The sequence below is a fragment of the Equus asinus genome, chromosome 1 (genome assembly GCF_041296235.1).
Source record: "Equus asinus isolate D_3611 breed Donkey chromosome 1, EquAss-T2T_v2, whole genome shotgun sequence".
NCBI classification, from domain to species: domain Eukaryota; kingdom Metazoa; phylum Chordata; class Mammalia; order Perissodactyla; family Equidae; genus Equus; species Equus asinus.
Genome location: NC_091790.1, coordinates 30,199,906 through 30,211,729, shown reverse-complemented (window position 1 = coordinate 30,211,729; position 11,824 = coordinate 30,199,906). Strand labels below are relative to the sequence as shown.

At 40.3% G+C, this 11,824-nt stretch overlaps 1 long non-coding RNA gene across 1 annotated transcript; it reads right to left on the bottom strand.

Annotated features, from left to right (window-relative positions):
- Positions 1-4,632: 4,632 nt before the first annotated feature.
- On the bottom strand, positions 4,633-11,220 carry LOC139040017 (uncharacterized). Its single transcript, XR_011493636.1, has 3 exons — positions 11,087-11,220; positions 9,915-10,040; positions 4,633-5,543 (listed from the first exon to the last, which is right to left on the bottom strand). It is a non-coding gene; the product is annotated as an uncharacterized lncRNA (long non-coding RNA).
- Positions 11,221-11,824: the final 604 nt, after the last annotated feature.

The window sequence follows — 11,824 nt, the reverse complement described above, 5'->3', positions numbered from 1 at the left end:
TAGGCCCCCACATTTCAATAATCACACTAAACATGAATGGATTGAACTCTCCAATCAAAAGGCACAGAGTGGCAGGATGGATCAAAGAACAAGATCCAACAACATGCTGCCTCCAGGAAACACACCTTAGCCCCAAAGACAAACACAGACTCAGAGTGAAGGGATGGAAGACAGTACTCCAAGCCAATAATGAACAAGAGAAAGCAGGTGTTGCCATACTTATATCAGACAAAGTAGACTTCAAAGCAAAACAGATAAAGAAAGACAAAGAGGGGCAGTATATAATGATAAAAGGGATTCTCCAGCAAGATGACACAACAATTATAAATATATACGCACCTAACACAGGAGCACCAAAATTCGTAAAGAAACTATTAACAAAACTAAAAGGAGACATCAACAGCAATACAATAATAGTAGGGGACCTCAACACCCCATTAACACCAATGGACAGATCATCCAGACAGAAAATCAACAAGGAAATTATAGAATTAAATGAAAAATTAGATCAGATGGACCTAATAGATATATATAGGACACTTCATCCAAAAAACAGCAGGTTACACATTCTTCTCAAGTATGCATGGAACATTCTCAAGGATAGACCATATCTTGGGAAACAAAGTAAGCATCAATAAGTTCAAGAGGGTTGAAATAATATCAAGCATCTTTTCTGATCACAATGCTATGAAACTAGAAATCAACTACAAGAATAAAGCCGGGAAAGGGCCAAAAATGTGGAGACTAAACAACATGCTACTGAACAAACAATGGATTATTGAAGAAATTAAAGAAGAAATCAAAGATTATCGGGAGACAAATGAAAATGAAAACACACCATACCAAATTATTTGGGACACAGCAAAGGCAGTCCTAAGAGGGAAATTCATTGCAATACAGGCTCACCTCAATAAGCAAGAAAAATCTTACATAAACAACCTCAAACGACACCTAACGAAATTAGAAAAAGAAGAACAAACAAAGCCCAAAGTCAGTAGAAGGAGGGAAATAATAAGAATTAGAGCAGAAATAAATGATATTGAAACAAAAAAGACAGTAGAAAGGATCAATGAAACAAAGAGTTGGTTCTTCGAAAAAATTAACAAAATTGACAAACCTTTAGCCAGACTCACTAAAAAAGAAAGAGAGAAGTCTCAAATAAATAAAATTAGAAACGAGAGAGGAGAAATCACAACAGATACCGCAGAAATACAAAGGATCATAAGAGAATACTATGAAAAACTATATGCCAACAAATTGAACAACCTAGAAGAAATGGATAAATTCCTAGCCTCATACAACCAACCCAAACTGAATCAGGAAGAAATAGAGAATCTGAATAGACCAATCACAAGTAAAGAAATAGAAACAGTAATCAAAAACCTCCCCAAAAATAAGAGTCCAGGACCAGACGGCTTCTCTGGAGAATTCTACCAAACATTCAAAGAAGATTTAATACCTATTCTTCTCAAACTATTCCAGAAAATAGAGGAAGATGGAGCACTCCCTAATACATTCTATGAAGCCAACATCACCCTGATCCCCAAACGTGACAAGGACAACACAAAGAAGGAAAACTACAGGCCGATATCACTGATGAACATAGATGCAAAAATTTTGGCAAACCGAATACAGCAATATATCAAAAAGATTATACACCATGATCAAGTGGGATTTATACCAGGGACACAGGGATGGCTCAACATCTGCAAGTCAATCAACGTGATTCACTATATTAACAAAACGAGAAACAAAAACCACATGATCATCTCAATAGATGCAGAGAAAGCATTCGACAAGATCCAACACCCATTTATGATAAAAACCCTCAATAAAATAGGTATAGAAGGAAAGTACCTCAACATAATAAAGGCCATATATGACAGACCCACAGCCAACATCATACTCAACGGACAAAAACTGAAACCCATCCCTCTCAGAACAGGAACAAGACAAGGGTGCCCACTTTCACCACTTTTATTCAGCATAGTACTGGAGGTGTTGGCCAGAGCTATTCAGCAGAAAAAAGAAATAAAAGGAATCCAAATAGGCAATGAAGAAGTAAAACTCTTGCTGTTTGCAGACGACATGATCTTATATATAGAAAACCCCAAAGAATCCATAGAAAAACTATTAGAAACAATCAACAACTACAGCAAAGTTGCAGGGTATAAAATCAACATACATAAATCAATAGCATTTCTATATGCTAACAACGAACTAACAGAAAAAGATCTCAAGAACTCAATCCCATTCATGATCGCAACAAAAAGAATAAAATACCTTGGGATAAATTTAACCAAGGAAGTGAAAGATCTATACAACGAAAACTACAAGACCTTCTTGAAAGAAATCGATGACAACATAAAGAGATGGAAAGACATTCCATGCACATGGATTGGAAGAATAAACATAGTCAAAATGTCCATACTACCTAAAGCAATCTACAGATTCAACGCTATCCCAATCAGAATTCCAATGTCATTCTTTACAGAAATTGAACAAAGAATCCAAAAATTCATATGGGGCAACAAAAGACCCCAAATTGCTAAAGAAATCCTGAGAAAGAAGAACAAAGCTAGAGGCATCACAATCCCCGATTTCAAAACATACTACAAAGCCATAGTAATCAAAACAGCATGGTACTGGTACAAAAACAGATGCACAGATCAATGGAACAGAATTGAAAGCCCAGAAATAAAACCACACATCTATGGACAGCTAATCTTTGACAAAGGAGCTGAGGGCCTGCAATGGAGGAAAGAAAGTCTCTCCAACAAATGGTGCTGGGAAAACTGGACAGCCACATGTAAAAGAATGAAAATCAACCATTCTTTTTCACCATTTACTAAAATAAACTCAAAATGGATCAAAGACCTAAAGATTAGGCCTGAAACAATAAGTCTTCTAGAAGAGAATATCGGCAGCACACTCTTTGGCATCAGCTTCAAAAGAATCTTTTCGGACACCATAACCCCTCACATGAGGGAAACAATAGAAAGAATAAACAAATGGGACTTCATCAGGCTAAAGAGCTTCTTCAAGGCAAGGGAAAAAAGGATTGAAACAAAAAAACAGCCCACTAATTGGGAAAAAATACTCACAAGTTATTTATCTGACAAAGGGTTAATCTCCATAATATACAAAGAACTCACATGACTCAACAATAAAAAATCAAATAACCCAATTACAAAATGGGCAGGGGACATGAACAGACATTTCTCTGAAGAAGATATACAGATGGCCAATAGACACATGAAAAGGTGCTCATCATCACTAATCATCAGGGAAATGCAAATCAAAACTACACTAAGATATCACCTTACACCTGTTAGAATGGCAAAAATGTACAAAACCAAGAGTGACAAATGTTGGAGAGGCTGTGGAGAAAAGGGAACCCTCATACACTGTTGGTGGGAATGCAAACTAGTGCAGCCACTATGGAAAACAGCATGGAGATTCCTCAAAAAGTTAAGAATAGAAATACCTTATGACCCAGCCATCCCACTACTGGATACATATCCTAAGAACCTGAAATCAACAATTCCAGAAGTTCCATGCACCCCTATCTTCATTGCAGCATTATTCACAATAGCTAAGTCAGGGAACCAACCCAAGTGCCCAGCAACTGATGATTGGATAAAGAAGTTGTGGTATATATATACAATGGAATACTACTCAGCCATAAAAAGGACAAAGTCATCCCATTCACAACAACATGGATAGACCTTGAGAGTATTATGTTGAGTGAAATAAGCCAGACAGAGAAAGACGAACTCTGTATGACTCCACTCATAGGTGGTAGTTAACATATGGACAAAGAGAACTGATCAGTGGTTGCCAGGGGGAAAGGGGATGGGGGGAGGGCACTAGGGGTGAAGTGGTGTACCTACAACATGACTAATAATAATGTACAACTGTAATTTCACAAGGATGTTAACTTTTATAACCTTAATTTAAAAAAAAATAGAGATGACAGGGCCAGCCCGGTGGCACAGTGGTTAAGTTCACATGCTCCACTTCAGTGGCCTGGGGTTCATGGGTTCAGATCCTGGGTGTGGACCTACACACCGTTCAGCAAGCCATGCTGTGGTGGCACCCCACATACAAAATAGAGGAAGATTGGCAACAGATGTTAGCTCAGGGCCAGTCTTCCTCACCAAAAATAAATAAATAAATAATAAAGATGACAACTCACCTTGAGATTACAACGATGGGTCTAAAATAACAGATAACAATGGAAGATGAGAAGTGAATGTGAAGGGAGTTAAGCATTCTAAGGTCACTGTCTTGTTCAAGAGTGGAAGAAAGATACTTATTAACTTTAGACATTTTAGGAAAATTAGAAATAGAGATATAAAAGAATAGAAACACATGGTATAATTTTCAAATTGGTATGGGAACAAAAGAGAAACTGTTGGAAAAGAAGAAGAAGAAGAAAGGGAAAAAACAAGAAAAGCTCTTTCGCTGCAACAGAATGCAGAAAAGAAAAAATAGAAACTGAAGAAAAACAGAGTAGACGCAAAATGAAATGATAGGAAGAAGTCCAAATGTATAGTAACTATAATAAACATTAACGTATTTTGACCCACCAATTAAAAGACAGAAACTCCATTTTATTCATTTATTTTTAGAATATCTAGACTTTCGTTTAAAAAATTGACATTAAAAAGCTGAAGATAAAACCCGTTTGGCAATATTAACTTAGTCAAATAGAACTAAAGGAAAAAATATATTAATGAAGATAAAGAGGAAGATTATTTAATAATAAAGGAAAAATAACCAATCAGATGTAAAAATCATGAATTTGTCTCACCTAACAAAATATCCATGAGATACATGTACCAAAAATTACCAGAATTAAAAGGAGAAATTGACAAATCCACAATGATAATGAGGTTTTTTTTTTTTAACACATCTCCACCAGACACTGTTACATCAAGCATGACAAGAGCATAAATGTCAAGCAATGCCATCTAAAAGCTTGATATACTTCTCAGGAAACAGATAACATACAATCTTTCATGTAAACAAAGCAATTCTCAACACACTCCAAAATATACGTATCATGAAAATCAGGTCCTGTGATCACACAGCAATAAAATTAGAAACAATAATGACTTTCCTAATTGAAAAAATTAAAAAAAATTGGAAATTAAAAGGCAAATTTCTAAAAAAATTTGTGGGTTCGGGAAAAACTCACATGAAACTTACAGAATATTTAGACTGAACAACAAGAGCACTATGTATCAACATTTCGTGGATGTTGCTCAAACAGGAAGCATATTTTAGAAAAAACAAAAAACAAAAATTAGGGGCCGGCCCGGTGGCGCAGCGGTTAAGTGCACACGTTCCACTTCTCGGCAGCCCAGGGTCCGCCAGCCCAGATCCCAGGTGCGGACTTGGCACCACTTGGCAAAAGCCATGCTGTGGTAGGCATCCCACATACAAAGTAGAGGAATATGGGCACAAATGTTAGCTCAGGGCCAGTCTTCCGCAGCAAAAGAGGAGGATTGGCAGTAGTTAGCTCAGGGCTAATCTTCCTAAAAAAAAAAAAAAAAATTAATGAGATAAATATTCAAGTCAAGAAGCTAGAAAAACTAGAGAAGTCACAACAGGGAAAAATATTTGCAAATCACATATCTGATAAAGGATTTCTATCCTGAATATATAAAGGACTCTCAACATTCAATAATAAGACAACAACCCAACAAAAAAAACTTGGGCAAGCTTCAAACAGACATTTTATCAGAGGAGGTATATGGATGGCAAATAAGCATATGAAAAGATACACAATATCTTGAGTGATCAGGTAAATGCTATTTGGAATTAAAATGAGACGGCACTACATACAAAGTTAAAATGATTGACCATACCAAGTGTCAGTGAAGTGTGGAGTAATGACTAGAGGGAAGTTTCTGTAAGAGTTAAACACACATGGACCTTGGGACCCAGACATTCCACTCCTGGGTGTGTATTTACCTAATGAAATGAAAATATGCTTATACAAAACTTGTACGTGAATGTTAATATCATCTTTATTTGTAATATCTAAAACCAGGAAACAGTCCAAATGGCCATCAGTGAATGGATCGACAAGCTGTGGCAGATCCATACAATGGAATACTGCTCAGTAATGAAAAGACACGAACTCTCGATACACACAACAACATGGAGGAATTTCAAGATAATTATCTGAAGAGAAATAAAGTATAGCAAAGAAGTACATACTATATGATTCCATTGATATAAAGTTCTAGAAAATGCAAACTAATCCACAGTAATGGAAAGCAGATCAGTAGTTGAAAAGTCAAAGAGAGGCAAAGAGAAGGGATTGCTGAGGGTCACAGTGAAACTTTGGGGAGATGGTGTGGTCGCCGTCCTGATTATGGTGATGATTTCATGGATGTATAAGTCAAAACTTATAAAACTAAATGCTTGCAGTGTTGTATGTTAATCATACCTTAATAAAATTTCTTTAAAAAACAGTTTGGTGTTGGTGCAGGAATAAATAAAAAGACTAATGAAGCAGAATAGAGAGCCCAGAATTGACCTGTATATATATTTGGAAATTTGGTATATGATACAGATGGCGTTACCAACCAGAGAACTGATGAATATCCAATAAATAGTATTAGGGCATTGACTTTGCATATTGAAAAGTTAAGTTAAATGCATACCCCAAAATCAATACCAGATTGATCAAAGACTCAAATGTGGGAAGAAGAAAAATCACTTAAAATTATTAGTGAAAAGTATAAGGGGATATATTTATGACTTCAGAGTAGGTAAAGATCTCTTTAAAAAGACACAAAAAGCATAAATATCGATGTTTGACACTATCAAACATAAAACTTCAATTTTTCAAAAGATGCCATAAATAAAAGAGAAGTCACAGACTAAGAAAGGTCTTTGTCGGGGCCAGCCAGGTGGCGCAGTGATTAAGTTCCCACGTTCCATTTGTCGGCAGCCTGGGGTTCGCTGGTTGGGATCCTGGGCACAGACATGGCACTGCTTGACACGCCATGCTCTGGCAGGCATCCCACATATAAAGTAGAGGAAGATGGGCACGGATGTTAGCTCAGGGTTAGTCTTCCTCAGCAAAGAGAGGAGGATTGGCAGCAGTTAGCTCAGGGCTAATCTTCCTCAAAAATAAAAAAGGTCTTTGTCCTCCAGAGAACAACCTGAGGGGCTGGCCTGGTGGCGTAGTGGTTAAGTTCGCACATTCCACTTCATTAGCCTGGAGTTTGCAGGTTTGGATCCCAGGCACGGACCTATACACTGCTCATTAAGCCATGCTGTGCTGGTGTCCCATATACAAAATAGAGGAAACTTGGCACAGATGTTAGTTCAGCGACAATCTTCCTCAGCAAAAAGAGGAAGACTGGCAACAGATGTTAGCTCACACACAAAAAAAGAACAAACTAAGGATTAGCATGGAAACATATACTTTTAAAAAACTTACTAATCAATAAGGAAAAAGGCAAACACCCAAAAAAAAAAAAATGCATAGGCAATCCTCAGAGGAAGGAATCCAAAGACCCAATAAACAAATGGAAAAAAAAAAAAAAAAAAAGCTCAAGTCCACTAGTAATTAGGACACAGCACTTTCCACCCAGGAGACCAGCAAAAAATTTAAGACGGATGCAAAAGAATCAAGAGTTGGAAAGGCTATGGAGAAATGAGGATTCTCACACAATTCTGAGGGTAAATTTTGAGCAGTTGCATTGGAGAGCAAGTTGGCGCTATCTAGGAAAATTGAAAATATGTTTATCTTCCCCCCCAGCAAATTTATTTGGCAGAGGTTGGGGGTGGGGAATGACAGTCCAGTGAGTTTGCATCATCTGTGTTCCCAGAAAGATCTAGACTGTCTTCACGAGCTTGAATGACAGGTAACTCATCTTCCTATCACACTAAGTAGGAGATGGGGCCAGAATGGGGTTCCACAGGAGAAGATAAAAATGAAAGGGTCATTTTGCCATTGCTCTAACTTCTGCTGTTTGCTTATCTAACACTGCCTGTTTGGAGTCTTGACCCAGGTGCCCCTCTTTTCTGACCACACTCTGCCCCTCTGTGTGACTAGGGCTGTTTCATTTCACATTTGTGACTGTGGCCACCCTGCTCAGCCCTGGTAGGCAATTACGAATCTGAGCACAAGATATTAACAATGGCCCGGCCATCATATCTGATGGGGCGAAACTAGAAGAGAGAGTTTTCATCCTCAGCAGAAGAACTAAACAGCTTTCCCATAAGAAAATGAACAATCCAACTTTTTCCATTTGTAGAAAACAGCAAAGACAGTGTTGCCAGTCTGTGGTAGCAAGTATGCTGGTCTCATGTGAAAATTAGCTCCATGGTCCACCCTCGTCACAGCTGAAAGTTGGAGATGTTCCCCGGTCAGGGAGCCGGGCCGGTGCCAGCACACCCACCCTCGTCACCCGATGGCCCTTGGTGTGGCTTGATGTGGCTGTGAGATGGAGAAGAGCTCACAGCCCATGCCTGCCATGGCCCCGGAGCTAACCAGCCCCAGACAGCATACTATTTCAAGAAAAGTGATGTCAACACTTTCATCATCCTGTAATTTACAACACGAAATTACAAATCTCTGTGTGCACCCATCACCGCCAGATTGTCTTTAATTGTTTGTTTGACCTTTATTTATTGAGGCCAATCTTGATTGATTGATTTTCCACCAATAATAGTGTGTATATAAATAGGTTCATTACAATTCATTACCACAGGCCAACGCAGAGCGAACGTTTTGGGAAAAAAGAATTTGGCAAGTGTCCCACTTTTCTGCAGTTTTTTTTCTCTCTTCAGTTCTCCTTTGGGACCTCAGGATTAGATGATTCCAGAAGGGAAACAAAAGGATTTCAATTTAGGATAATATCAGCTGTTTCCAGCAAATAGAATAACGCGTGCATCAGAATTTCCTCTGGCCTCGACTTTCAACTGATAACTTTTAGAGCACCCCCATTTCACAAAAACACAGGGACTGTTGGCATCTCGAGGGATGCTGTTTCACTACCACGCCACCACCTCATTCCAGGGCACTTTCCACCCGGGAGAGCAGGACCCATATTTCTCCAGCTATAGAAGGACTCGTATGTCCTTAGAAAGACCCACTTTTCTGATTTATGCCAGCGATGGTGCAGTGTCCTCTGTGAACCAGATCTCCGCCAGGCTCACTTGCCCATAATTCAACTCTTACTCAGTCTGAACCTTCCAACACGGCCAGCTCAGACTCAAGATGAGCGGGCAGGACCCCCAGACTGAGGCTCTCCAGGAGCATGTAGGATGCTGTGCTCACATTTACAAAGGGTCTCCTGTGGGTGGACAAGGCTCAGGGCTGGACCCCAGAGCAGCTGATCTCAGCCCTTCTCACCCATCTGCTGGGCACCTTTGGGCCGTGCAGAAATGTCACCATTTCCCAGCGTACCTCTGGCAGAATCCCTCTTCTTTGGCTTCGAGATCATCTATTCACCTAGTTTTTCTCAACCTTCATATCATTACCACCCTTCTCCCAAGAAGCCTTTTTAGTCTTTTTTCCCTAATCACCCTCTCGCAGAAAATTTAAAAACCAGGGATTTACTGTACATCTGTTCGTGGGTGGGGGCTCTTTAGGGGGCCACAAACCATTGCAATAACCTACGATTTTTTGCTTCCCAAGAACAAATTTCTGTGCTCCCGCCCCCATGGAAGAGGTGTGCATTAGCTGTTTCTGCAGCAGAGTCTGTCCTCTGTCCCCAGAGGAGTCCACCTGCCCACAGGAAGGGTGGAGCCATCTCGTCAATAGCACTGAAGTGACCGGTTCCTCACAACTGTCCCAAGCACCCTCCTTACTAGGCCACCCTGGACAGGGCGCTGACCCTCGTCCCCCGACCCTCACCCTGTGCTCCCTCCACCCTCCCTACCTCCACTCTTCATCCGTCTTCCTTCTGCCCCCACGAGCTGCTTCCTGGTGTGCAGGAGAGAGGGACTCAGCTCACAGGAAATCTCATCATCTTTGAACACTTTGTGAAACAAAACCTCGTACGTCCCTAAATTGGCACATTGATAGAGTAGTAAATTTATTCATGCATTTATTTATTTATGAGGTTGGTTAATCAATCGGCAAACATAAGGAGAAGGCTCTGCAAGCAGGATGAACAAGAAGACTTGAAGCACAAGATGTGGGTGGAGGACAGGCGGGGGCGATGCAGAGTGCCTTCCAGAAAGAGTTGATGCTTCAGTGGGTCAAGGAACAAACATGACCTGGTTTAGATAGTCGGACATCTGTGCAAAGACCAGGAAGATGGATGGAGCATGAGAGCTAGGTTTGGGAAACTGCGCAGAGTTCAGCATGCGGGAGTGAGGGTGATGACAAGGCACCCGGGGCGAGAGAGGAAGGCAGAGAAGGAGCTGGGGGAGGCATATGGAGGCCAAGTCAGTGTGTGGTGTCACATGGATATCGAAAAGACATGTGGGGCTCCCAGAGAGAAGTGACGTCTCAGGCTGTGCCCACTCAGAGGGGCTGTGGGAGTTATCAAGGGCTCTGCTGGAGGCTGCCGAGAGAGAGAGATGGCCCTCAGGCTTGGATGGAGCAGGATGGGCTGAAAAGGAGAGAACTAGAACCAGAATCCATTCAGATCCATGGGAAGGATGAAGGCTGAGGATCTGGACATATGCATACTGATTTTAATTACTTCCGGAAGTGACAAAGTCAGATGCAGGTTTGAAACTGAAAGATGAACCCCCCAAGAATTAGGAAGAGAAGACGTGGCTACCACTAGCCAAAGCTCTAAGTTGAATCTAAGATGTCTGGTATTTAAGCAGCAACCATGCAGGAAATTGTTAGAGTTCAGATGGACAATCCAACCTAGAGGATGAGCTTATGCACTTCTGACCTATGACTCCTGCATCTTCCTCATTAGAGACAGGACCATCCAAGAGTCTGCGACAGGGGTCAACCTACAGTTACGGGCCAAGAGGATGCAGAATCCCAGCTTAAGAAGGGAGGTGGGCAGAACACAGTATCAGGAGAGAAGAATATCAATGCAGACAGAATGAACTACCCCTAACCTGCACATGTCCATTTTCATTTTACCTGAATATGTCCATTTAAAAGCAGATGAGGGGATGGCCTCATGGCCTAGTGGTTATGTTCAGCATACTCTGCTTTGGCGGCCCAGATTCAGCTCCTAGGCGTGGCAGAACTATGTCACTCATCAGCAGCTGCACTGTAGTGGCAACACACATAAAAAATAGAGGAAGATTAGCACAGATGTTAGCCCAGGCTGAATCTTCCTCAGCAAAAAAAAAAGGGCAGACAATCCCCTTTCCAACATTCTCTAATTTTAGAGTTATCTCTACAGGATTCCAATTAATGAGATAGGCACTAAGGGAATCAATTTTCATTTAATAAGTGCAACCATGTGGAAAGAACATCCACCCCAACTGAGGTGGTGAGAAAGAACACAACTGGGAGTAGATCTAGAAGGAAAATGTAACAGCTTTAGAGTGAGCAGTGATAATAACAAAATATATGTGTGTCATGAATTCTTGAGTGACCAAGTGGTAGAGAAAAAGATCACAGATTAACCCAATTTAGTCCCACCATGGTACAAATGTAACAAGTAATTATTTAATATTAAATTCTTCACAAAAATCAACTCAAAATGGATCACAGACCTAAACGTAAAAGGCAAAACTACAAAACTTCTGGAGGAAAATAGAGAATAAAGTCTATGTGACCTGGGATTTGTCAATGACTCTTTAGATACACCACCAAAAGCACAATCTATGAAGCAAAAATTGATGTTAGACTTCATCAAAATTTGAAAAC